This window comes from Cherax quadricarinatus, chromosome 47 (assembly GCF_038502225.1).
Source record: "Cherax quadricarinatus isolate ZL_2023a chromosome 47, ASM3850222v1, whole genome shotgun sequence".
Taxonomy (NCBI): domain Eukaryota; kingdom Metazoa; phylum Arthropoda; class Malacostraca; order Decapoda; family Parastacidae; genus Cherax; species Cherax quadricarinatus.
In genome coordinates, this window is record NC_091338.1 from 26,217,633 (window position 1) to 26,243,769 (window position 26,137).

Here is a 26,137-nt window from a genome sequence, read left to right on the forward strand (position 1 = left end):
GAATTAACACTTTTTCTGAGTAACTCCCTGGCATAAGGAATATATCATAAAGTTCTAAGCTTGACACTGGTCGTCACATCGTAACCTGAAGATAACTGTATATCATTGTCAGCAGACTTCACAATAAACCACAAGCTGGATCAGGAGTTTCTATAACCCAATTCTCTATCCAAGTGAGAATAAGGCAGAGTACTAGGAGGGTAGCTCAGTCAATGCACACTGAGTCAGCAGAGAGAGTGAACTGCCATATACCGTAAATTCCTTCATGACATCAACTCGTCAAAAGGGGGAGAGGGTAGAGCGGTGCAAACTACCCACCAATGGAGATACCTTGTTATAAACCTTAGCCAGGAGTACCTATCTAACACATTACTCAAGATATATATATATATACATCATACCCGGGTATATTCCTAAATCAGATAATATTATAAACTAGTGGAATCTTTAATTTAGCTAATATTAAAGAAACCCAGAGTATAATATTAAGTGGATAATACATATAAATTAATCACATTATGACCTTGGTCATAACACACCCCCCCCTTTCGGGGACTAAACTTCGCCGTAAAAGAGGACTTCAAAAACAGAATATAAGCCAGAATACAAGTCATTCCTCTGACAAAGACCCTGATGACAAATGTTGCTTCTCCAACAAGAAAATTAAAAGTCTGGTGTCTCCAAACCACGTATGTGTAGACACCACGTAACCAGAGCTTCTGATGGAGGTGTTTCTCATAAAGAGGCCTTAAGTGACCATTGGTAGCAGGAGAAGTCAGGGTAAGACAACAGGAGACTGCCACCACAGAAATAAGTTCTGGATACCATATGGTGGCTTACGTGACAGGTCTCCTCAGTGGTTACAAGAATCAGATAACTGTAAGTGTTCAGTGGTCAGTCGTCAGTGTTCAGTGGTCAGTCGTCACGTGAGGTCACAGACCCTGAGCTGCTTTGGGGATTAGCGTGGACGGTTACAAAGCATGGCTTGCTTCTGCAGTGTTTTAAAAACTGAGTTTGGAGAGTTGAAGGAGGAGGTCTTGCTTCTCCAGGAGGAGATTAGGAGGCTGAAGGTCCACCTCAATGGGCCTGGGAGAGAGTGTGAGGTGGTTGGAGATGTGGGGAATGAGGCTTCTAGCAGTGAGGTGCAGTCTGTCTCTCACTGTGAGGAGGCTGTAGGTGGGGAGGTAGCAACGGGTACCAGCAGTGAGGTGCAGCCCAGCACCTGCTACAAGTGGCGAGTTGTTCACAGTAATGGGAGGCGCATCAGAGTAAGGAAAGTTAAGAGTGAAGATCTGAAGGTAGGAAATCGCTTCTCTGTTCTCCAGGATGAATGTACTTCAGTGGCCAGTGAAGGTAAGGGTACTACTGCCCCTGCTAATGAAGGTAAGCGCATTCTTGTGGTTGGTGACTCTCAGGTAAGATATGTTGACCGTGCTTTTTGTAATAGGAATAAGAAGATGAGAGATAGAGTGTGCTTCCCTGGAGCTGGTGTTGGGGACATTGTCAACAGACTGGATAATATCATGTCAGGTAATGGGAACAAGCCCATTATCTGTCTCAGTGCTGGTGGAAATGATATTGGGAAGGGTAGGAGAGAAGAGCTGCTAGATAAGTACAGGTCAGCTATAGATTTCATTAAGTCTAAGGGAGGGATCCCAATCATATGTAGCATCTTGCCTAGAAGGGGAGTAGGAAATGAATGGTTGTCTAGGGCAATTGGTGTAAATTGCTGGCTAGACAGATACTGCAAGGAACTTGCAATCCCATTCATTGACAACTGGAACAACTTTTATGGCAAACATGATATGTATGCAAGGGATGGGGTTCATCTCTCTGGGGCAGGGGTGGTAGCACTTGCAGACTCGATTGAGAAGGCCATTGGTGAAATGCCTATGATTTTAAACTGATGGAAGATAGAGGTATGGGTGTGTGTGGGAAACAAGCAGGTTGCAACACTAGGGTTGGAAACAGTAAATGTATAAAAGGCATTCAGCATGAAGTTATAAATAAAGACAATAGAACAGGTCAGAAAACAAAGGGGGACAGCAGAGGGCAGCAAGGGACTAGCTCCCTTAAGGTTTACTATACTAATAGCAGGAGTGTTAGAAATAAGATAGATGAGCTAAGATTAATTGCAAGTGCAGGAAACATAGATATTATTGCTATAACAGAGACCTGGCTCAATCTGAAAGATAGAGAGATGCCATCTGAATGTCACATACAAGGCTATAAATTATTCCACACTGACAGGGTCAACAGGAAAGGTGGTGGAGTAGCGATGTATGTCAGAGACAATTTAAATTGTTGTGTTAGACAAGATATTAAATTAGAAGCGTCAGCCACTGAATCTGTTTGGTTACAGCTTCTCGAGGGCCGAGAAAAACTAATTTTGGGTGTGATTTACAGGGCCCCAAATCTTGATAGGGAGTGCAGTAAACTTCTATGGGACGAAATTCGTAAGGCATCTACATACGAAAATGTTGTGCTAATGGGAGATTTCAACTATAGACAGATTGACTGGAGCAATTTGACAGGAAATTTAGAGTCGGGTGACTTTCTTGATACGATCCAGGATTGTTTTTTAAAACAGTTTGTGACAGAGCCAACTAGGGGAAATAACCTCCTTGACTTGGTTCTTGCCAGTAGGGAAACACTAATTAATAATCTTGAGGTTAATGATGAGCTTGGGGAGAGTGATCACAAATCACTCAGTTTTAACATATCATGGAATTCCCCTAATAATGGCAATCAAGTCTCCGTCCCTGACTTTCGCTTGGCTGATTTCATAGGACTGAAAAATTACTTAGGTGGGCTGAACTGGAATGACCTGACTAGGGGTCAGGTAGGTGGTGATGGTTGCCGATATGATGCTTTCCAGGGCATAGTTCTAGCTGCTCAGTCAAATTATGTTCCAAATAGGGAAATCAGATCAAACAAAAATGATCCTAAATGGATGAACAATAGATTAAAATATCTGATTGGTCAAAAGAGAGGCATATATAGGCAAATCAAAAGAGGAGAGGGGCAATTAAGAAATCGATATATTCAGTTAAAGAGAGAAATAAAAAAGGGAATTAGAAAAGCAAAAAGAGATTATGAGGTTAAAGTTGCAAGAGAATCGAAGACTAACCCAAAAGGATTCTTTCAGGTATACAGAAGTAAGATCAGGGACAAGATAGGCCCACTCAAAAGTTCCTCGGGTCAGCTCACTGACAGTGATAAGGAAATGTGTAGAATTTTTAACACATACTTCCTCTCAGTTTTTACACAGGAGGATACCAGTGATATTCCAGTAATGATAAATTATGTAGAACAGGACGATAATAAACTGTGCACTATTAGGGTCACAAGTGACATGGTCCTTAGGCAAATAGATAAATTAAAACCTAACAAATCCCCAGGCCCTGATGAACTGTATGCAAGGGTTCTAAAGGAATGTAAAGAGGAGCTTAGCACACCTTTGGCTAATCTTTTCAACATATCACTACAAACTGGCATGGTGCCAGATAAGTGGAAAATGGCAAATGTGATACCTATTTTCAAAACAGGTGACAGGTCCTTAGCTTCGAACTATAGACCAATAAGCCTAACCTCCATAGTGGGAAAATTTATGGAATCAATAATTGCCGAGGCAGTTCGTAGCCACCTTGAAAAGCATAAATTAATCAACGAATCTCAGCATGGTTTTACAAAGGGACGTTCCTGCCTTACGAATTTATTAACTTTTTTCACTAAGGTATTTGAGGAGGTAGATCATGGTAACGAATATGATATTGTGTATATGGACTTCAGTAAGGCTTTTGACAGGGTCCCACATCAGAGACTATTGAGGAAAATTAAAGCACATGGAATAGGAGGAGAAATTTTTTCCTGGATAGAGGCATGGTTGACAAATAGGCAGCAGAGAGTTTGCATAAATGGGGAGAAATCAGAGTGGGGAAGCGTCACGAGCGGTGTTCCACAGGGGTCAGTGTTGGGCCCCCTGCTGTTCACAATCTACATAAACGACATAGATGAGGGCATAAAGAGCGACATCGGCAAGTTTGCCGATGACACCAAAATAGGCCGTCGAATTCATTCTGACGAGGACATTCGAGCACTCCAGGAAGATTTGAATAGACTGATGCAGTGGTCGGAGAAGTGGCAGATGCAGTTTAATATAGACAAATGCAAAGTTCTAAATGTTGGACAGGACAATAACCATGCCACATATAAACTAAATAATGTAGATCTTAATATTACGGATTGCGAAAAAGATTTAGGAGTTCTGGTTAGCAGTAATCTGAAACCAAGACAACAGTGCATAAGTGTTCGCAATAAAGCTAATAGAATCCTTGGCTTCATATCAAGAAGCATAAATAATAGGAGTCCTCAGGTTGTTCTTCAACTCTATACATCCTTGGTTAGGCCTCATTTAGATTATGCTGCACAGTTTTGGTCACCGTATTACAGAATGGATATAAATTCTCTGGAAAATGTACAAAGGAGGATGACAAAGATGATCCCATGTATCAGAAACCTTCCCTATGAGGATAGACTAAGGGCCCTGAAACTGCACTCTCTAGAAAGACGTAGAATTAGGGGGGATATGATTGAGGTTTATAAGTGGAAGACAGGAATAAATAAAGGGGATGTAAATAGTGTGCTGATAATATCTAGCCTAGACAGGACTCGCAGCAATGGTTTTAAGTTGGAAAAATTCAGATTCAGGAGGGATATAGGAAAGTACTGGTTTGGTAATAGAGTTGTGGATGAGTGGAACAAACTCCCAAGTACCGTTATAGAGGCCAGAACGTTGTGTAGCTTTAAAAATAGGTTGGATAAATACATGAGTAGATGTGGGTGGGTGTGAGTTAGACCTGATAGCTTGTGCTAACGGGTCGGTTGCCGTGTTCCTCCCTTGAGTCAATGTGACCTGACCTGACTAGGTTGGGTGCATTGGCTTAAGCCGGTAGGGACTTGGACCTGCCTCGCATGGGCCAGTAGGCCTTCTGCAGTGTTCCTTCGTTCTTATGTTCTTATGTTCTTAAGTAAACAAATAGCATTAAGAAAATGCATTAAACAAATACATACCTATAAAAGTGCACTACAAATCCTCTTTTATAAATTCAAATTTAATTACATGTCTTAAAGACGGGACAGAGTGTCAGCAATAACATTATCAGTTCCTCTAATATGGTTAATGCTTATAGAAAAAGGTTGTATCCTAAGGGACCATCTTTGTATTCTAGCATTCTTAGCCTTCATGGTGTTTAAAAAGGTTAAGGGATTATGATCTGTTTTTACTCTAATTTTATGAGGGGTAGTCCCGAGATAGACTTCAAAGTGTTCCAAGGCTAAGACCAATGCTAGTGCCTCCTTTTCAACGGTGGCATAACTTAATTGATGGGGTTTCAATTTTGCAGAAAAATAACAGACTGGGTGTAAAAGATCAGAAGAGGAGGAAGGTTGTAGAAGGACAGCACCGACTGCATACTCGCTGGCATCCACTTGTAAAGTAAAGGGAACGTCAAACACCGGACTCTGTAGAACTGGAGAGGAACCAAGTAGACGTTTTAGACAAGTAAAGGCTAACTCACTTGTAGTCGTCCATTTAAAAGGAACTTTAGAACTTGTAAGTTCAAACAGCGGTGCTGCCACTTGCGAAAAATTAGGGCAAAACCGGCGGTAGTAACCGGCCATCCCTAGAAACCTCTGTATACCTTTCTTGTCCTGTGGAGCAGGAAAATCCACAATAGCATGAATCTTTGCATTAACGGGGGCAACCGTGCCTTGCCCTATATTAAATCCCAGATATTTTATCCGGGCCTGACCAAACTCTCACTTGGCAAGGTTGACGGTAAAATGGTGTTCATCTAGCCTTTTCAAGAGAGCTTCCAGCCGAATCAGGTGTTGAGGCCAGTCGTCGCTGAATACTACTAGATCATCTAGGTAGGCTTCCGTTCCTTCCAAGTCGTACGTTAGCCGATTCATAAGCCTCTGGAAGGTCGAGGCAGCGTTGCAGAGCCCGAAGGGCATCACCCTGTAGTTGAACAGGCCTCCAGGCACGGTGAAAGAAGAAATCTCCTGCGCTCGAGGCGATAAAGGCACTTGATAATAACCACGCAGGAGGTCCAAACGACTGACATACTTAGCACTGGCAACGCTGTCTATTAGGTCGTCAACCCTGGGAAGGGGGAATCCGTCAGGCACTGTTAGGGAATTTACTTTCCGATAGTCGGTACACATTCTAAATGAACCGTCCGACTTGGGTACAAGGACACACGGTGAAGCCCAAGGGCTTTTGCTATGTTCAATCAAACCATGATCGAACAAGAAACTTATTTCCTCCCGCAACGCTTTATTCTTTAGTGGGCTGACTCTATATGGAGCTTGTTTAATCGGAGCAGCTCCTTGCACGTCAACATCGTGGATCCCCATGGTGCACTGTCTGGGGATATCTCCAAAGAGACTTCCATAAGTGGAAATCAAGTCTCTGATTTCACTTGATCTTTCCTTTTCTAAGTTACCGAGATACTCATCTAAGGTTTCCATTATTTCCGAGTTCTTCAGTCTTATCTCTACTCCACGCGAACAATCTTCTTTACTCGAGTCACCTTCCGGTGACCTCACCGCAGCCACAGGAACAAGTCCCTCGTAGTATTTCTTTAGCTGATTTATATGGTAAGTTCGGGTCGACTTTCTTCTTCCTGGTGTTCTTACCACGTAATTTACCTTACTCAGCTTCTTAATCACCTCCATTGGACCCTCATACTTGGGTTGCAAGGTATGGCCTGGCACCGGCTTTAAAGCTAAAACTTTGTCTCCCACATTTAATGAACGCTCAACAGCAGTCTTGTCATAATGTTGTTTCATACGGTTTTGAGCTTGTCGGAGGTTGTCAGCGGCCAATTGCTGAGTAAAAGCCAAGTGTTTTTGCATTGCCGAGGGGGATAAACATAAAGAAGGCTCCATTTTCCCAGACCATACGTCCTTTAACATTACTAACGGTCCTCGGACCGCATGACCATAAATGAGTTCAAAAGGACTAAATCCTAAACTCTCCTGTTCGCTCTCTCTTAAGGCAAGGAGGAGGAAAGGAATACCTTCATCCCAGTCCGTTGAGAACTGCTCACAGTATGCCCTCATCATGATCTTCAGGGTTTGGTGAAACCTCTCTATGACACCCTGGGTTTGGGGTCTATATGCTGTTGAAACAATGGGTTTAACTCCAACCCTGGACATAGCTTCACGGAAAATTTTTGATGTGAAATTCGTCCCTCTGTCAGATTGAATCTCCCTAGGGAATCCGAACTGTGCGAAGAATCTAAATAGGACTCTCACAATAGCCTTGGCACTAATCTTGCGAAGGGGCACAGCCTCTGGATACCGAGTAGTCGTATCCATTATCGTAAGAAGATATTGATTGCCAAGCCTAGTTTTTGGGAGAGGTCCCACACAGTCTATTACGAGCCGAGAGAAGGGTTCGCCTTCTACGGCAATAGGCAAGAGGGGTGCAGGAGGAGGTTTATGCGCAGGCTTCCCAATGAGCTGGCAAATAGCACAGTTTCTCAAGTACTCAGTCACGGTATCCTTCATCTTGGGCCAGAAGAAATATCGGGCTAATTTTCCTAAAGTCTTTCTTATACCCAAGTGTCCGCCCATGGGGCTAGAATGTGCCACTTCCAATGCTAACTCCCGAAACCGGACAGGTTAAACCAAAAGCTGTTTTGGCTTGAGACATGAATTAGCTGAAGTCGACGGAAATTTCTTCATCAGGATACCGTCAGAGTAATAAAAACATTCTTCCTTACCCTCGGCTTCCATCTCAGTAAGCGCTTGATCCCTTGCCCGTTTCAACAACGGGTCTTCAAGCTGTTCTTTTACTAAATTTTCACGATTAAAATCGCTACTCCGTAATGGGGCAAAATCTACCACTTGGGATTTTGGAGGCTGATTTTCGACTTCTTGTTGATCACTGGCACTGAACAGAGTATCCAAACCCCAATCTGAGGGTTCATCAGGAGTAGGCAGTGGTTCCAAATTCTTAGCCATAGCCCTGGTTATGGCTGTAAGAGGGAATAGACGAGGACCTTCCTTACACCCTTCAATGGCATAATTCTCTCCAGAGAACTTCTCTATAACATAAGGTTCTTGGCAAATTCCTCCTCTTCCTAAATCATTTCCCACCAATAGATCTACACTCTTAATGGGAAAATCAGTTTCAGAAAGGCCTACAACAGCTTCACCTTGATATGAATCGACGTTCACATATACCTTATGAAGGGGTACTCTTGTGATAGTGCCACCGTAACCTTCTAGCAAAACATCCAGGTTAATATAAGTGTCATCATTTAGAGGAAGTACTCCTTTTCTCAGTAAGGTCAGGTAGCTTCCCGTATCCCGATAGGATACTATGTCCACCATTTGGTCCTCTGTAACACCAGCCTTACCCTTAAAGAAGTAAGGCAACATGGCTTCCGAAACTTTGTCTGCAAACAACTCAGAGGGAATTAGGCACTTCGATTTTGAGGAAGACGTCATCTGTACAGGTAATGTTTCAGAACCTGACCGCCTACGGTCTCGATTTAATTGGAAACATGAGCGCCTCCAATGTCCTGGTTTCTGACAATAAGAGCAAGTTGGGCCTCTTCTTGATGCATTTCCCTCGTAAGATGGTTTTCCTTTACCATTACTGTGGACGACATTCGAGTAGGCTTTTGCTGAATGAGGAGGAGAGGTCTGCTGATCCATTTTCCTAGGAGAGAAAGACTGACTCTTAGGAGAACATAACCTGGCTTTCTCTCTAGACCCTTTTTCCTTGGTCAATTGAGAGGTTATCTCAAAGTGATCAGCTAGAGAAGCAGAGGCCAACACATCTGCAGTCTGGTGCTCGATAACAAAGGAGCGTACATCGCCCGTCAGAGAGTTCTGAAATTCTTCTTGCAAGATCAACTGCATCAGACGCTCCATAGTATCACACTCAGATGACCTCAACCATCGCTCTAGAGCCACCTTCTTTTGCCGGGCAAATTCAACCCAGGTTTGGCCGGGCAGTCTTCGTAGAGAGCGGAAGGTGCGCTGATAACTTACAGGAAGTAAGTCATACTCCTTTAAAATGATCTTCTTAACTGCCTCGTAATCTGCATACTTATCATACGGGAGAGCTGCAGTACATGATTGAGCCTTACCCTTAAGTGTGGTGTGAAGTAAGGTAGCCCAATGTTCACGAGGCCATCTCATCCCTCGTGCCTGATTCTCAAATGTGTCGAAGTAAGTGTCCAAGTCTGTTTCACAAAATCTGGGCACTAATGAGGCAGCCCTGTGCAGGTCAAAGGTCAAGGCTTGAGTAGCAGGCGACTTACTCTTTTCTTCTTTTTGCCTCTCGAATCTGATGTTTTCCCTCTCGAACTCCTCTTTATACAGCAGGCGCTGGGATTCCAGTTGCTCTGTTTGCAACTTTATAAGATGTTCCAGACGTTGAAAGTGTTCGAGTGTGAGAGGAGTCAAAGGTACTGGAGGAGTGGGAGGAGAGAGTCCCTCTAGGCGAAGCTTGGGACGAGCTCCACCTCCGGTCACCCCCACATGACCAGGGCTAGCTAATGGGCTCTCATTACACGAATCAGGTGGTACGTTGTCCCGAGACATAGCCTCTGCTCCCAAAGTGAGGCCTTCAAATGAAGCCACCAAATGAGCTACTCCAAGGGACAAAGATTCCTCCGAGGGTGTCTTGCCATGCGAGTCCAACCTCGGGACAGTATCAGAGGGCTGAGAAAACAGTATGTTCTGTATTATAGAACGGACAGTACTCGCTATATAACGATTGTTATATGAAACTCCTAAATATCTAGCAACTTGCCAGCATTGTTGCAGTGGTAAAGTCTTCAGCGTATCTGGAGTCAGGTTCTTCACCAACTGTGATATGTCACGATCCATGGTCAAGAAGTTCAAAGATCCCGAAACAGGCCCCCACTTGTTACGGTTCAAATCTTAATCTTTAGCCAGGTTAGTGCATTCCGTAACAACACACTTCATAGAATGAAAGGATATGTTTCCAAACTTAGAAATGTAAGGCACAAATAATAGTTACTCAGTCTTTTCAAGTTTCTTTTTATTTAAAAGCTTAAATACTTTAGATATTCATAAATATCTATTAAATATCACTGTCAGAAACTTTCTTTCACACAAGAAAACTCTTAAATAGAAAGTACATGTCAATATGGTCATTACACTTGACAATGATCAGAGGAATATTATCGCTTCCTCAATAGTAACATTACTTGTGTGTAAGTACATATATTGAGAATTAACACTTTTTCTGAGTAACTCCCTGGCATAAGGAATATATCATAAAGTTCTAAGCTTGACACTGGTCGTCACATCGTAACCTGAAGATAACTGTATATCATTGTCAGCAGACTTCACAATAAACCACAAGCTGGATCAGGAGTTTCTATAACCCAATTCTCTATCCAAGTGAGAATAAGGCGGAGTACTAGGAGGGTAGCTCAGTCAATGCACACTGAGTCAGCAGAGAGAGTGAACTGCCATATACCGTAAATTCCTTCATGACATCAACTCGTCAAAAGGGGGAGAGGGTAGAGCAGTGCAAACTACCCACCAATGGAGATACCTTGTTATAAACCTTAGCCAGGAGTACCTATCTAACACATTACTCAAGATATATATATATATACATCATACCCGGGTATATTCCTAAATCAGATAATATTATAAACTAGTGGAATCTTTAATTTAGCTAATATTAAAGAAACCCAGAGTATAATATTAAGTGGATAATACATATAAATTAATCACATTATGACCTTGGTCATAACATGCACACTTTGTTTCTTTACAAAACTTACATTCACCTGGTTTGTTTACATAACTCTGCACTTGTCCTCTCTCATGTACTCATTCTCTCTCTCTCTCATTTATTCATTTTATCTCGTTTACTCACCCTTGACCCTACATTAAGACTACAAATAATTTAAGGTAAGTAATGAGTGCACTATGTGTGTATTGTAGTTTTTTAGTGTTTTTTGATGCCTAGTTCTATTGCTAACTCAATATATGTTAGTGTAAACTTGTTATCTAGTATTTGTATGCATTTATAAGTGGAGAAAAATGGTGTTCCACTTTACGATGATTTCCGCTTTACGGTGGTAGCCTGGAACCTAACCTGCCGTATAAGTGGGGCCCTACTGTACCTGAAACCCATTCTCTTTGCTGACGACATGATTTATGTCATCTCCCACCCAAATCTTGCCACACTCAACACCATTGTTAACGAGGAGCTACTAAAAATATCTACTTGGATGACAGCCAATAAACTTACACTTAACACTGACAAAACCTTCTATATTATGTTTGGTAACAGATCAGGTGTTGCACAACTTAACATTAAGATTGACAACACTCTTATTGCCAAACATAATGAGGACAAATTCCTAGGCCTGCACCTCGACAGCAACCTGAAATTCAGCACTCAAATCCAACACATAACATAAAAAGTATCCAAAATGGTTGGGATCCTCTCCAAGATATGTTATTACGTGCCACAATCACATTATACCATTCACTCATCTATCCCTACCTCGCCTATTCTATTTGTGCTTGGGGGATCGACAGCAGCAACACACCTAAAGCCAATAATAATCCAACAAACAGCCGCAGTAAGAGTAATCACACAGTCCAATCCCAGGCAACAAACTCCCCCACTCTTCACATATCTAAACTTACTGTACAGAACATCCACACTTACTACTGTGCAACCTACATTTACAGAACCATAAATTCCAATATTAACCCTGAACTAAAACATTTTCTTGATAGTTGTGACAGGACCCACAGGCATAACACCTGGCACAAAAATCTCTGTGACATTCCCTGTGTCCAGCTAAACCTGCACAAAATTTTGGTGTACGTAAAAGGACCTAAAATCTTGAACACCCTACATGAAAACTCTAGAACTGCAGCCACAAGCATCACTTTCAAAACTACTGTTAGAGAACATCTTATCTCCCTGACACACCCCACCATCAGCTAACTACATGAAACCACCTATTCTCTTGTATCATACACACACAAAAACAAACTAGACCTACTCTCGATATCTGTGATTGCTCCCCAATTCACACTTACAATCACCCAATTGACAGTAAACATAGAAATTAAGCTCAAAGTAGCAGAAATGTTCGATTTTTACCAATGCTCAGGAGTAAGCAAATCACACCACACATCCAATACACGTCAACTGGGGAGTCTAATATTCTTTCACTAGTACACTGATATTATGTATACCATTTTTACAATAATGAAGTAGTCTGCATAACAGTAAATTTTGTATTTTTTGTATGAATAAAAAATAAAAATAGAAAGCATTAGTAATATAAGAGGGGCCTAGAGACGTGGCTAATGAACAGAGGATATGTTATTTTAGTGCCAAGAATGTCTACATTGTTTATTCTGGACCCTATTTTGAAATAGGCATCTTTTTTAATTTGCATGAAATTGGCCAAAATGCCAATTTCTGACCACTTTATTGGGTAGTTCAAATCGGTAAATGGGCGGTTTCTTGTACTCATCTGATAGAAAAAATGGAGTTCTAAAGAATTAGCTATGAGTTTGGTCAACTGGAATAACGGAATTGGCCAAAAACGGGGCTCAAAGTCGGCAAAATCGCCGATGCGTATATGTCGCTGAGACAGCTAACTTCGCGGGAGCGTAATTCCATGAGTTTTTGACCAAATTTTGTACTTTTGGTGTCATTACCATTGGGAAAAGATTGTCTATCATTTCATAAAAAAAATAATTTTTTTTATCCAAAAGTTTTGCGACATAGAATGACAGTTTCAGAAAGGGGCTTGCAGCAGTCAAAGAGTTAATAGAAACTATCATACCAAGACAAAACCATTCACGTTGCTAAATTTAGGAACTGTACTGCAGTTACCTAGCCTTAATATAAACATGCTCCATAACCTGTACCAATATAGAGTTTGAATTAATCTTAGTCTGCCTGAAATGCCTAGTCATGTTAAGCTTGATAGTGGCCCTCTCTGTAATTAGTATTTTATAATGTGTAAACCACAGATTGTAACCAATATTTTATAATATGTAAACCCTGCATTGTTATCTCTATAGAGAATAAACTTGATTGATTGATTGATCAAATGCTTTCCTTAGGTTGATAAAAAGTTCTAATGGAAATTCATTTTTTTCAAGTGCAGTGTAAAGCAGGTCTTGCATTTTTACAACTGTGTTGTTTGTGCTTTTGTTTTTTCTGAAGCCAAATTGGCAGGGGTTGAGGATGCTTTGTGCTATTATGAAGAAATATAATCTCATGTGCATAAGTTTCTCAAAGATTTTGGATAGCACCTGTAAGTTTGAAATAGGCCTGAAGTTGTTTACATCTCTGGGGTCACCACCTTTGTGTATTGGTGTGACCCTGGCTATCTTGAGTAGTGCCAGGAAAGTGCTTGTTACTAGTGAATTGTTAAAACGTAATGAAATAGCAGGTGAGAGAACATGAGCTGCTTGTTTGTACAATAATGGAGGAACTTGAGCCAGATTTCCTGATTTATTTGTAAGTGATTTAATAATTGCAGTGACTTCTGTGGGCTCAGTTAGTGCAAGGCAGAAGGAGGTTGGGAAATTCCCGTCTAAGTAATCGCTTTCTCGGGCGTTGGTACCTGGGATTTTACTGGCAAGATTTGATCCTATGGTTGAAAAAGTCATTTATCTTGTTAGCTGTATCAGTAGGCTATTGTTAGGCTTCATTCATTTTAGTTAGGACAATATCCCTAGTTTTTTTAGTTTGTGGGCCTAGTGATGTGTCTATGAGTTCTGTGGCAACTATCAAGAAAAATGTTTCACATCAGGATTGATATTAGTGTTTACTGTCTTGTATATGAAGTAAGCACAATTGTAAGAGTGAATGTTATGTATGTTAACCCTTTCACTGTTGAAACCCCTGCTCACTTATTTGCTCTTAGTGTAGAATTTAAAAAAAAAACAAATATTTTTTCTTATGATAGAAATTTTTTTCCCATTGGTAATGAAACCAAAAGTACAAAATTTTATGGAAAACTTATGGAATTACGCACCTGCAAAGTTAGTAGTCTCAGTGATATTTATAAATGGGCAATTTTGCCCACTTTGAGCTCTATTTTTGGCCAGTTCCATTGTTCCAGTCGACCAAACTCAAAGCTATTTCGCTAGAACTCCTTTTGTTCTATCAATTGAGTACAAGAAACTGCCATTTACTGATTTCAACTACCCAATAAAGTGGTCAGAAATTGGTAATTTGGCCAATTTCATACACAATTCAAGGAAGGCCAATTTCAAAATAGGATCCAGAATTAACTGTGCAAACATTCCTAGCACTAAAATAACATTTTCACTGTTCATTAGTCACATATCCATGCCCTTCTTATACTATTACACTTGCTGTCCATTTTGAATTTTTATTCGCACAAAAAATTAGAAGATTTACTGTTATGCAGACTACTGCATCATTGTAAAAATGGTATAAATAATATAGCACATCTGTGAAAGCATATTAGACCCACCAGTTCATGCACATTGGGCACCTGACGTGATTTGTTTACTCTTTAGCATTGGCAAAAATCGAACATTTCCACTATTTTGAGTTCAATTTCCAGGTACTTTTAGTTTGTAAAACATTCAAAATCATTCTATTTCTGTAATATGTCTTCCATTCTGTCAAAAGAGACCAAGAAAATGATAATACAACCATAAATACCATACGAAAACACACCACAAAATCGCTATTTTAAACCAAAAACGCAGTCGGAGTTTTTTCTCTTATGCACTGCATGCCGAAAGATTTTTTTTTATACTGTGCACACTCACCACTCAGACCCATTCTCTCATATGTAGGCCTACCAGCTTTTTCCCACAAGATTGGAAGCTGCTAGAATTTTGATATAGTAATTCAGGGCTGTCACTGGCTTGCAAGCCATAATATTGTGGGACCGACAGTGAAACAGTTAAGTAGGTTTAGGCCTTTGAAAAGATGTGGAGTGTGTTGCCTGGCAGTAGAAGGATGTGGAGTGTGTTGCCTGGTAGTAGAAAGATGTGGAATATGTTGCCTGGGAGTAGATGGGTGTGGAGTATGTTGCCTGGCAGTAGAAAGATGTGGAATGTGTTGCCTGGCAGTAGAAAGATGCAGTGTGGTGCAATGTGTTGCCTGGCAGTAGAAAGATGCAGTGTGTGTTGCCTGACAGCAGGAAGATGTGGAGTGTGTTGCCTTGCAGTAGAAAGATGTGGAGTGTGTGCACACTGACCACAGAGACCCACTCTCTGATATGTAGGCCTACCAGGCCTCTCGTGTTAAATTTGAAGCTGGTAGAATTTACACGTTCTGTGTCAGGGACCCTGTGCTTAATGACAAGTCTGTGCAACAAACAGTGAAAGGCTTAAGGTGCAGCATTTGTGTCTTTATTCAATCAGAAGCTCTCAAGAGTTCTCTTGTAAGTAAATGTTTTTGAGCTCTTCAATGGAGATGTATGATCCACAAAGGTTTAGTGCTTCTTTTTCAATGTAATAATAATCTAAGACTTTTCTTCTTAGTGGTTTTTTGGTACCATTATGGTGTCAATTTCCCTACACTTTTATTTTGATTTATTATTGTCCATGGATATTTAAATTATGCTGTTGTAAATTTAATTCAAGTTCTGTTAAATCTGTCTTTCTTTTTTGTAGTTCATCTTTTCAAGAGAAGAGTTACACTTGAAGATCCAACACCCAGCAACATAAATCTCAGGCACAATCGGCAGTGATCCAAGAACTTCCTACATTGTTATAAATACAAATTTAATATCTGTGCACTAAGTTAAGGAGCCAGTTTCAGCATTCTTGCTACTGCAGCTTCCACAGCCTGCAGATATAGTATGTCAGAAACACTTGTTGAAGTATTGCCATGGACCATTATTATATCTTGCCGTAATAAATATTATGTCTGAAATAATTTACATATAAACGTTACCCTTATTTTATGGCAGTGTTTGTGTATTTAACTTTTTCTGATACTGGTAAGAATAAAATAAAGGTCCAGTAATAATAATAATAATGATAACATAAACATTGTTGTTAATACATTCACACTTAATCAATAATCATTAGTTTAAATGTACAAGTTGTGAATAGTTAACTCTAAAAATGTGTGGAAACAGTTAAATTTTTTTTATTATACACATATAATATAAAATTTTAGTGAATGTTTGCTAAATATTACACCTAGTTTTTCTAAATTTAATTCACAAAATCATATAGGGATCTTAATGACTGTATTTTTGCTCTTGATAAATTATTGCTTCTTCATATTGATCTGTCATCTCATTGTTATCAAAGGAATACATCAGCTTATTAAACTCTCAATAAATGTAAACTATGTTTCAAGCAATATTGGTTGTGTAGTGAAGAATAATCATTGGAATTGGAGAAACGAACTTCAAGACTTAATTGAAATAAGAAATAGTCTGACAGCTCTATATTTCAGCCTCTGATGGTGATCTTCACATGTACTTCACAAAATTTTTGCTCCATAATATATTTACTCCACAATGTAGTGTTGCCCTTCACCAATATAATTTTGCATTGTGTATGTATATATGTCTGATATATTTTATATCTTCAACTCCAGATATATACACTTGTTTAAAATACTATGCAACTGAAAATATTAAAACATTGATGTAAAATTGCTTATGCCCGTATTGATCAAAAATGCCATTTCAACCACTGTTGTAAATTGAATTTTAACTTGCATGACCTATGTGTTGTTAATACCATTAAACACCTTATGTATTTCATTTCAGAAACAGATGTATATAATATAATGTTCATGGGAGGAACAATTTAAGCATACAGGCTATAAATTTTAAACAGAATTTTTGTCCACTGTTCTTATAAGTTATCTCTCTGTTTATGTTGTTTAAAAGACTGTCTTCATATATCAGATATAATGCATCACATTAAACTTGATACAAAAACCAAAACGCTTCAATGTACCGTGTGTCTGAAAGAGTTTTCCTGTAAAAGCGCTTTAACCTGTCACATGAGAGTTCACACAGGAGAGAGACCGTATCATTGTTCAGTGTGCCTAAAAGATTTTAAACAAAAACCAACTCTAGTCCATCACATGAAAATTCATTCTGGAGAAAAACTCCATTCATGTTCATTTTGTTCAAAAAGATTTTATAAAAAATCAAAACTAGTTGAACACATGAGAATTCATACTGGAGAGAAACCATATCAATGTTTGGCATGTTCAAAACACTATAGATTTCAATCAGATCTCAAGAAACACACACGAGTTCATACAGGAGAAAAACCACATTCGTGTTCAATGTGTCTAAAAGGCTTTAGTGTAAAAGCAGATCTACTTAAGCACATGAGAGTTCATACAAGAGAGAAGCCATATCAGTGTTCAGTTTGTCACAGAAACTTTTCACAAAAAAGCAGTTTAACTATTCATGTAAGAGTTCATTCAGGTGAGAAACCATATCAGTGCTCAGTGTGTCTCAAAAACTTTACAAGAAAAACAGACCTAGTAAATCATGCATCTGTTCACACAGAAGAAAAACCCTATCAGTGTTTTGAGTGTCTAAAATGTTTTAAAAGAAATGTATCTCTAATACACCACATGAACATTCATATGGGAAAGAAACCTTTTCAGTGCTCAGAGTGTCTGAAGGGCTTTTCAGGAAAATCAGATCTAAGAGAGCACACAAGAGTTCATACTGGAGAGAAACCATATCATTGCCTAGAGTGTCTTAGACAATTTTCACGAAAGTCAAATCTAAGACGTCACATGAAAGTTCATACAGGAGAGAAACCATATCAGTGTTCACAGTGTCTTAAAGAATATAAACAAAAGTCATCATTAATTCTCCACCAAGAAGTTCATAAAAATAATACTATAATGTTCAGTGTCTGAAAGACTTTTCAGTAGGGTCTCAACTTAGGACCATCCCTAGTTATGCTGATTCACATTTACAATTTTTTTTTTTTTTTTATTATTAACACATCGGCCGATTCCCACCAAGGCAAGGTGGCCCGAAAAAGAAAAACTTTCATCATCGTTCATTCCATCACTGTCTTGCCAGAGGGGTGCTTTACACTACAGTTATGAAACTGCAACATTAACACCCCTCCTTCAGAGTGCAGACACTGTACTTCCAATCTCCAAGACTCAAGTCCAGCCTGCTGGTTTCCCTGAATCCCTTCATAAATGTTACTTTGTTCATACCCCCATCAGCACATCAAGCACGCTCACGCATGCTTGCTGGAAGTCCAAGCCCCTCGCACACAAAACTTCCTTTACCCCCTCCCTCCATCCTTTCCTAGGCCGACCCCAACCCTGCCTTCCCTCCACTACAGATTTATACACTCTCGAAGTCATTCTGCTTTGTTCCATTCTCTCTACATGTCCAAACCACCTCAACAACCCCTCCTCAGCCCTCTGGATAATAGTTTTGGTAATCCCGCACCTTCTCCTAATTTCCAAGCTACGAATTCTCTGCATTATATTCACACCACACATTGCCCTCAGATATGACATCTCCACTGCCTCCAACTTTCTCCTCGTTGCAACATTCATCACCCAAGCTTCACACCCATATAGGAGTGTGGGTATAACTATACTCACATTCCCCTCTTTGCTTCCATGGACAAAGTTCTTTGTTTCCAGTCTCCTAAGTGCACCACTCACCCTTTTCCCCTCATCAATTCTATGATTCACTTCATCCTTCATAGACCCATCTGCTGACAAGTCCACTCCTAAATATCTGAATATATTCACCTCCTCCATACTCTCTCCTTCCCTCTGAAAGAGGGATGGGGATGTTTGCAGTTTGGAGGGATGTATGAACTGTAGAATCAGCGCACCTCTGGCAAGACAGTGATGGTGTGAATGATGGCGAAAGAGTTTCTTTTTCAGGTCATCCTACCTCTGGGAGACAACCAGAGTGTTAAGAAAAATATAGGCTCAGGATTGCTCATAGGTTGAAATGCCAGGAATTCAACTCATTCATAAATTAGACTCTTGTGTAATGTGTGAGTTCTTGCAGTTTTGAAACATACACTGTTGGTCCCATAATATTACACCAAAATTCTAGTGGCTTGACCTTTTGTGGGAGAAAGCTGGTAGACCGACATATGAAAGAATGGGTCTGAGTGGTCATTGTGCACAGTGTAAAAAAACCCTGCAGCACGCAGTACATAATGAGAAACAAAAAAAAACCTGACCGTGTTTTTGGTTTAAAACACCGACGTTGCGGTGTATTTTCGTATGGTATTTATGGTTGTATTTTTTTCTTGGCCTCATTTGATAGAATGGAAGATATATTACAGAAATAGAGATGATTTTGAATAGTTTAAAAAATAAATTTCCTTGAAATTGAGATCAAAGTAGCGGAAATGTTCGATTTTTGCCAATGTTCAAGAGTAAACAAATCAAAACATGTCAACTGGTTGATCTAATATGCTTTCACAAATGTGCTGATTTTATTCATACCATGTTTACATAATGCAGTAGTTTGCATAACAGTAAGTCTTCTATTTTTGGTGAAGAATAATTAAAAATGGAAAGCAGGTGTGATATAAGAGGGGTCTGGAGATGTGACTAATGAACAGAGAAAATATTATTTTAGTGCTAGGAATGTTTGCATTGTTTATTCTGGACCGTATTTTGAAATTGGCATCTTTTGAAATTTGTGTGAAATTGGCTTAACTGCCAATTTCTGACCACTTTGTTGGGTAGTTGAAATTGGTAGAACAAATGGAGTTCTAACGAAATAGCTGTGAGTTTGGTCCACTGGAAAAATTAAATTGGCTGAAAATAGGGCCCAGATTGTGCAAAATCACCGATGCGTATGTATTGCCGAGACCACTAATTTCGCGAGAGAGTAATTCTGTAAGTTTTCCATGAAATTTCATACTTTTGGCGACATTACCATAGGGAAAAGATACTGTATAATTTCATAAGATTCTTTTTTTTTTTTTAAATTCTTCAGCACTGAGAGCAAGTTTGTGAGCAGGGGTCTCGACAGTGAAGGGGGTTAATCTTATTTGGTCGCAAGGAGATCTGCCCCAGCTGTGGGAATCTGTCATTGTACTACCTTTATGTAAACCAGGTACTTCAGGACTCGATGCCTCCCACTATTGTCCTATTGCTCTTACCAGTGGGGTTTGCAAGGTGTTGGAACATCTGGTAAATAGACGTTTGGTGTGATATTTAGAGACACACAGCAGTCTCTTTGCTAGTCAATATGGCTTTCGTAAGGGCTGTTCTACTACTGACCCCTTGCTCCATTTAGATACATATGTATGTAATGCCTTTCAAGTAAAATTAAGTAAAAGTTTTATTTCTTTGTAAGGGTTACAGTGTTGGTTTGCTAAGTACAAAGAAAGCCACTATCATGCCAGGGCATTTCAGGCGGACTAATCCTTGTACATAATAATTACTTAATTCTAGACAAGATAAGAGTTGTTAACTTTTATTAAAATTTTTATTTAATCTTAATACTAATGCGAGGTAGTCAAGGTGGAGGTTTATGTGAATAATAATCTTGAAGTTGTGCATAATAAAATCAATATTACAATTAATGGTTCAGGCTGTAATATTTCATGAATTGGCAGATGTTTAATAGACTAGAGGTCATATAATATAATATAATAACTGATGTGAAGTTGTTTTGGTTGGTTTGGTTAGTATTGAGAGATGAGATGATTTTTAAGCAAAATCCTAATTTTATAAGTAGCCAGAGGATCCTTTACCAGTTTAGGTAGTGAATTCCAGATCTTTGGTCCCTTTATATGCATTGTATTTTTGCAGTGAGAGATTGACACGAGGGATGTTGAAGAGTCCTTATGCCTTGTATTGTGACTGAGCATTCTGTTGTAGCTATCAAGGAGAAGTTTAAGTGGAGGGTTTATATTGGAGTTTAATCTTCTGTATATGTAGTAGGCACAATAATATGAGTGCATGTCTTGTATATTTACAAAGTTCAGGCTTTTGAAAAGTAGTGGGGTGTGCTGTCTAGCATAGGAGCTGTAATCATCTGCACAGCAGCTTTTTGTTGGGTTAATAAAGGTTTAAGGTGGTTAGCTGTGGTTAATCCCCAGGCACAAATACTATAGGCGAGGACGGGATATATTAACGAGTGGCATAGGGTAAGGAGTGTCGTTTGGGGCACATAGTAACGTATCTTGGAAAGGATGCCTGCTGATTTGGAAATTTTCTTGGATATATGCTGGACGTGGGAATGAAATTTAAGATTACAGTCAAGAAGAAGACTCTGAAATTTACTCCTCAGTGTGTCTTGTAATAGGGGAACCATTTATCGATATACAGTGGTACCTTGAATTTCGAACAGCTCCCAACTCGAACACTTATGTAAGTATATTTTGTAAGTGCTTTTGTAAGTATTTTTGGGGGTCTGAAACAGACTAATCAAATTTCATTATTCCTTATGGGAACAAATTCGTTTGGTAATGACACTCGAAGTCTTCTGGAATGAATTATGGCTGAAATTTGGGGAACCACTGTATTAAGTTGGAGATTTAAGGATCTGTTTCAGAACAGCATGAAGTATGTTTTGTCAGTGTTGAGAGTGAGGTTGTTGGTTATCATCCAAGTATATATTTTTAGCAGTTCATTGATAACCACGTGGTTATTGGCATTGATAAGAAACATCAGTATGAAAAGTAATATAGACAGGGCTTAATACACAAAGATATTAAACACTATTCATCAGTTCTCACCAAACTAATAATAAAAAAAAGCCAAATAATTATAGTACTCCAGCAGATTCACTGAAACAAGAGGAGATATAAAAAAAACCTGGAAAATGCACTCAGATTCTGGGAACCCACAAACTGAAAAAAAAATAGGGATATTGTCCTAACTACACCTAACGAAACACCACTACAGCCTAGTGATACAGATAACAAGATACATGACTTCTTTTCAACCATAGAAGTCCCCTCAAGGGAGGTTCCTTGATGCTGGCGAGGGGCTCTTGATCTAGGGAATTGGATCTGTGCTCCAGTTCCCTGAATTGAGCCTGAATACCTTCCATCCCCCTCCCCTTATGGGTTTAGCGCTCCCCCATGATTATAATAATAATTTTTTTTTTTTTCAACAAGTCGGCCGTTTCCCACCGAGGCAGGGTGACCCAAAAAAGAAAGAAAACAATTTTCTTCTTATTATTCTTTTTAGTAATCTTTACAGGAAAAGGGGTTACTAGCCCATTGTTCCCGGCATTTTAGTTGACTTTTACAACACGCATAGCTTACGGAGGAAAGATTCTTATTCCACTTCCCCATGGATATAAAAGGAAAAGTAATAAGACCAAGAACTATTAAGATAAAATCAAAGAAAACTCAGATGAGTGTGTATAAATAAATGTGTACATGTATGTGTAGTGTGACCTAAGTGTAAGTAGAAGTAGCAAGACATGCCTGTAATCTTGCATATTTATGAGACAGACAAAAGACATCAGCAATCCTACCATCATGTAAAACAATCACAGGCTTTCGTTTTACACTCACTTGGCAGGACGGTAGTACCTCCCTGGATGGTTGCTGTCTACCAACCTACTACCTACTATAATAATAATAGTAATTCAACCATAGAATCAAATCTCGCCAGTAAAATCCCACGTACCAACGCCCGAGCAAGTGATTACTTAGATGGGAATTTCCCAAACTCCTATCTTGCACCTACTGAGCCCACTGAAGTCACCACAATTATCAAGTCACTTAAAAATAAATCAGGGAATCTGTCTCAAGTCCCACCATTATTGTACAAGTGATCGGCCCATGTCCTTTCGCATGCTATTTCATTACTTTTTAACAAGTCACTAGAAACTAACACTTTCCCGACACTACTCAAGACAGCAAGAGTTACACCAATACACAAAGGTTGTGACCCCTCAGATGTAAACAACTATAAGCCAATATTAAGCTTACCGTTGCTATCCAAAATCTTCGAGAAACTTGTGCACAAGTGATTATATTTGTTTATAACAGCACAAAGCATACTCAATCCCTGCCAGTTTGGCTTCAGAAAAAATAAAAGCACAAATGATACAATTGTAGAAATGCTTGATTTACTTTACACAGCACTGAAAAATAAGGAATATCTGTTAGGACTTTTTATTGGCCTATGTAAAGCTTTTGACACAGTGGACCACTGCATCCTACTCCACAAACTTGACCATTATGGTATAAGAGGCCATGCACTTGCATATTTTAAATCCTACCTTACTAATAGGTATCAGTACATCATTAACCCTTCAACTGTCTAAATGTAGATCTACGTTTGCACCGCTGGGGCTCCGAATGTAGATCTGTGTTTCATTTTACATGCTCTCAAATGTAAAAAAAAAAAGTAGATCTATGTTTGGAGTGCTAGCGGTGCAAACATAGATCTACGTTTGGACAGTTTAAGGGTTAAAGACACAACCTCATCAACATGACCACTTGATACTGGAGTGCCACAGGAAAGTATCCTTGGTCTCCTGCTCTTCCTCTTATACATCAGTTATGTTCCCAATGTATCACAACACCTGAAACCAGTTTTCTTTGCTGATGATTTGCCTACTATAGATGTCAGGCTTATTGGACGGTAATTTGAAGGAATGTCCTCTCCCACCCAAATCTTGCCACACTCAACACCATTGTTAACGAGGAGTTAATGAAAATATCCACTTGGATGACAGCCAATAAACTTACACTTAACACTGACAAAACCTTCTTTATTATGTTTGGTAACAGAGTAGGTGTTGCACAACTGGACATTAAAATCGACAACACTCTTATTGCCAAACATAATGAGGGCAAATCCCTTTGCCTACACCTCAACAGCAACCTGAAATTCAGCATCCAAATCCAACACATAACAAAAGTATCCAAAACGGTTGGGATCCTCTCCAAGATACAGTACTATGTGCCACAATCAGCCCTTCTAACACTATACTATTCACTCATCTATCCCTACCTCACCTATGCAATTTGTGCTTGGGGGATCAACAGCAGCAACATGCCTAAAGCCAATAATAACCCAACAAAAAGCTACAGTAAGAATTATCACACAATCCAATACTAGGCAACACCCCCCCTCTTTAAAGATCTTAACTTACTGTACAGAACATCCATACTTACTACTGTGCAACCTACCTTTACAGAACCATAAATTCCAATATTAACCCTGAACTAAAATACTTTCTTGATAGTTGTGACATGACCCACAATCTCAACACCAGGTACAAAAATATCTGACATTCCCTTTGTCTGGCTAAACCTATACATAAACCTGGATCTCCCTGCCTGAAAACTCTAGAACTGCAGACACAACCATCATTTTCAAAACTGCAGTTTAAAAACATCTTATCACCTTGACACACCCCACCGTCAGCTAACTACATGAAAACCACCTATTCTCTTCCTTGTATCACACGCACACATAAAAAACAAACTAGACCTACTCTCTATATCTGTGATTCTCCCTAATTTACACTTACACTCACCCAAATGACTGTAAACATAAAATTACGAATAAAGCTATTGCCTAATAAATCTTAAACTAGTCATAAGTATGCCTGAGATACTCCAGTGTAGGAGCTTTAACCCTTAAACTGTCCAAACATAGCTCTTCGTTCACATGCATAGTGCTCCAAAAGTAGATTTACATTTTTTTACATTTTTCAAATATAACAAAAAAAAAAATGTAGATCAAAGTTTCTTTTACACGCTTTCAAATTTAGAAAAAAAAAAGATCATCTACGTTTTTTTACATACACTTTCAAATGTTGAAAAAACGTAGATCTACATTTGGACAGTTTAAGGGTAATAGAAACTGTGTATCATGCCAAGACAAAACCATTCTCATTGTTAAATTTACAAATTGCAATGCAGTTACCTAGCTTTAACCCTTAAACTGTCCAAACGTAGATCTACGTTCACGTGCGTAGAGCTCCGACCTTGATTTTCCCCATTTGAAAGCATATAAAAAAAACATTGATCTATGTTCGGAGCCCCCAGCACATGGACATAGATCATCTATGTTTGGACAGTTTAAGGGTTAATATTAATATGCTCCATAACCTGTATCAATATTGAGTTTAAATTATTATTAACCTGCCTGAAATGCCTAGTCATGCGAGGCAGGATAGTGACCCTCTCTGTAATTAGTATTTTATAACATCTAAACCTCATGTTGTAACCAATATTTTATGATATGTAAACCCCACATTGTAGTCTTTACAGAGAATAAACTTTGGATTTGATTTGATCTTTTTTTTTTTTGTTTTTATCTTGAGAAGGCATATGAAGACATAACAAGAAGTGACCCAAGCTCACTCCTTAGTCCTCCAAGGCAATCTACCATTTTTCCTTAAGAACTTCTTATCCGGGAGACATTTCCGTGTTCGGGTTAATAATATGCTTTCCCCAGACTTTGTCCAAACTGAAAGTGTCCCCCAGGGATGTGTCCTGAGCACCACACCTCTTTCTCCTTGGTGCACCTCTTCAAGGGGGGGGGGCCTCCTTGGCATGGTGAAGAGGCTCTTGGTCTGACTCATTTGACCTTTTGGTCTCCTTCCTCAGATTGAACCAGTTACCCCCCTTCCCTACCTATCCTCCCCATTCCCCCTTTTTCCCTTTCCTCCTCCTCCTCCCCATCCTTCCACTATCCCCTTTCTATTTTCAGCATTTGGAATTCTTCCCACAGGCACTCTAGTTCCTAGGTAGGGGGAAGGGTACCGTGGTCCATCTCATTCTGTTGAGGTCCTTGGCAGTGGTGTAGTTTGCTGTGGAATCTGGGTCACCTGGAAATGTCCCGATTCCTCTCCGGTCTCCCGGTGGTGGCTTTGGGTGTCTTTCAGGTGACTGATGTATCTCTGGAGGCTGCCTGTCGGATTTCGGGGTGGTAGTGGCTGAAGGAGGCATGATTTGTGGTGGGTGTCCGGCTGCCCTCTCTTTTGTCCACCGAGGTGGCTCAGTGGATGTGAGGTTGCTATTCTGGATTTCTGGTTTACTGGCATGAGGGGTAAGGTATGACACTGGTTCCATGCCACATCTGCACTACTTGCGGTGCTGAGGTCCTCTTGGGCATGGAGGGAGATTT

The 26,137-nt window shown here is 39.6% G+C and overlaps 1 long non-coding RNA gene across 2 annotated transcripts in view; it reads left to right on the forward strand.

The window, feature by feature from the left end:
* Nucleotides 1-25,298, forward strand: part of LOC128696565 (uncharacterized) — an 81,527-nt gene extending 56,229 nt beyond the window's left edge. For both annotated transcript variants that reach the window (XR_011393247.1, XR_011393246.1), the window contains one exon: nucleotides 15,709-25,298. This is a non-coding gene — a long non-coding RNA (uncharacterized lncRNA). The remainder of the gene's footprint in view (nucleotides 1-15,708) is intronic.
* The last annotated feature ends 839 nt before the right edge of the window (nucleotides 25,299-26,137 follow it).